This window comes from Galeopterus variegatus, unplaced genomic scaffold (assembly GCF_000696425.1).
Source record: "Galeopterus variegatus unplaced genomic scaffold, G_variegatus-3.0.2 Scaffold8273, whole genome shotgun sequence".
Classification (NCBI taxonomy): domain Eukaryota; kingdom Metazoa; phylum Chordata; class Mammalia; order Dermoptera; family Cynocephalidae; genus Galeopterus; species Galeopterus variegatus.
The window spans coordinates 3,366-6,473 of NW_007734384.1; positions in this window are offsets into that span (position 1 = coordinate 3,366).

Below are 3,108 nucleotides of genomic sequence, written 5' to 3' on the forward strand. Positions count from 1 at the left end.
CAGGTGGGAACGGAAGGCAGTTGGAAGGGGAGTAGCAAGAGCATCGAAGACAGACGTGCCCCCCTTGGTGGTGCCTCAGTGCACATTCCCCTTCTCCCGTTTTCTCCTCCTGTGCTGATGTTTTGCGAGAACAGCGTCGCTGACTCATCTAAGCAAGTGGAAATAAAAAGACTGAATAACTGCATGATGAGAATCTAATGGGTACTGCATTGAAAAAGACAAAGACTTAGAGGGAAGTTTGTGCTTTCTATAGCACCCTGAGAACAAAATCCATTTCTGATTTCTTGTTTAACTTCCTACTGGCTTCCCTTACTCTCACCTTGTAAATCCAGGCAACTGTTGACCTCAGGTTTCAGACAACATGCCTTTGTCCTGGATCGCCTCCCAGAAAACCTTGACACAAGATGCATTTTTATGTTTAGTGTTCACATTTATATTTAGTGTTCAATAGTCTGTCAGAGATTCTTCCATGATAGTGAAGATAGTAGCCAGAAAACAAATAGTTAAGGGACTGCCCATGAGAATTAAAGGGACCCAGTTATATTTAGGTTATTCATAAAAATTTACTTTGGAAGTAGAAGGCTTAAACAAAACAATGTATAAATTTACTGATTTTTTTTTTCTTGCCTGGGACATTAGGTAGCTATTGGTCTATTATATAAGGAGACAAGGGAAAACAAGTCTCACTGACTTGTTCTCATCAGTCAATATTGTTAATCAAAACAGAACTATACTTTTTGAGACCCCAGAGAAAGTAAAGAATGATTCTAATGATTGCTGAGAATTGTGGCACTAATGAAGCATATTTGCACGTGTACTTAGATACGGAAGCCTTTTGAACCTCATTGGTTTTTGGATATGGGATGTCATTGAGTCACATTGGGAATAGGTTACCCTCTTTCTATCTCCATTAAAAAAAATAAAGGAAAGCTGTAAGCATATTTCAGGGTGCACGAGCCACCATGAACTCAGCTACCAGGTGGAATTTGAAAGTGCACCATAATAATCATTCTCCATCTTGAAACTGAGGATACACAGGTGCCCCTTTAGAACCATCCTCTCTCAGCCGGCCCACGATCATGACCTGGTTTCTTCATTTCTGTCTCTGTCTCCTCCTTTGAACAGTGGGCTCTTCTAAGGACATGGCTCTGTCCTGGTCATTGTAGATTCCAGGCAACAATGAGCACAACAGTCAGTGCTCAATAAACGGATGCCGAGTTGAATTTTCAAAAATTTCATGCATCCATCTGAATTCCAATAATTGATATGCTAATTAAAAATGACCTTCACTTTTTCATGAAAGCAGCTGGCCATAGATCTTAACTTTTCCAAACTTTAATTATTAATTTATGAGAGTGGTATAAAAAAACTGAAGTTCTCTAGTTCTTAACAATTATTCTATAACTTGAACTTGTCACTATTTCATATTGTCCTGTCTCTATCCCATCTCTTTTCATGTTTAGTGGTCTTTTACTGTGTTTCTAAAGAAAGAAATGTTTTGGGAAACCACAGGGAATTAAAATGTACGATGAGGTGATGCTTAAAGGAAGAAGAGAGTTTGAAAGGCAAGATAACATATAAGCATATTTCAAAAAGTTCATGCAAAGATTCCTTTATCTTCCAATTTTATATTTCCATGAACTTTTTGAAGTACCTTCGTACGTTTGTGAAAGTTTGCATAAATTCAGTTCCTTTTAGCTAACATGAATTTAGCACTTATGATTAGCAAAGAACCGTGACAAGTGTTCTGAGGGATTCAAACGTTGATAATAGTTCTCAAGAAGCAACTAAAAACTTTAAAAGATGATCTTCTTTGCCTAGCACAATGATTGATGGGGGTGGGTGGGGCAGGCTTTGGAAATATCAGATTTTAAACAGCACATACATACATTGCATGTGGAAAAACACTGTGTGCCTCACACCGAAGCTGTCCACGTGCCAGTAAGGCCTGTGAGCTGCCAATTCGCCACATCTGTCATTCACAGAAGTGAGGGAGAGCCTGCTTACCCCAGTCGGCCCAGTACCTTGCTGTACCCTGGGCACCAGTGAGACTGCAACTGGCCCCCGCCCGGCAGGGGTGCTTCCTGGATAACATATTAGCATCTGAAAACTGGCAGTGAGCAAGAGTTTGTGCAACCCCACGTCTAAACCAAACAAACTGCCTCTTGTTTCTCTAGTGGCTGAGGTTTGACCCATTTCAGCCTGACAGCAAAATAGCGATTAGACGGGTGTTATCCACGGGGTTTCGAGTGGGAGGAAATGAAGGGAGTTGGGGGCAGAGGATGGGAGGAGGGGAGATAAAGAGGAACTTCCTGGAGGACAAATGTTCACCAGTTTTCCCTTGAAATTGACTGAAGACAGAATGACAGAATGATATCAACAAATATCCCAGTGAATTGTTAAGTGTTTTGGAAAAGAACAGCCGCTCTTATTGTTTTTGGCTTTTGCTGAGGATATTTTGCTCTGGCGTCTTAAAGAATTCACCTTTAACCTTAGAGAAAAAAACGCATATCATCCTGTCTGTATCATTTCTCGTGTACTTTCTTCAGAACGTGAGTGAGGCAGAAAACAGAGCTGCTGAGCCCAGCGTCTGGGACCAGGGGGTCTTTGCAGCCCATGAGTGACCATTGCAGGTGACCATTGCAGTCGAGGCATATGCAGTCAAGGAAGGAGAAGGGGAGTACCAAGCTGGGGACAGCTTTGCAAAGAGTGGCAGAGTGCCCTGGCCACAGGTTAGGCAGTAGGAGTGTCTGTCACCTCAGTCTTCCTTGCACATCATCAGGATGCATGCACATGTGAATATTCACTGAAGCACCTCTCAAAAACGTGTTCTGTCAAGGGTGTTTACAGACTATTAATGCTTTAAATTTCATATTGAAATTATTTTTGAAATGATGCAAAGGGAAGAGGACCTGTCTCTCTCCAATCCCAGTAACCTCACGCTGCCTTATTCCTCCATGTAACTAATAATCTAGGTAATTAGATTAATCTAGGTCTAGTGCATTTTCCACAAATATGACACACATACACAATACATAAATCATTACTTTTTGCTCAAGTGGAGGCATACTGTACACACGGTCCTCTGCTCATCTGTTTTTGGGACTA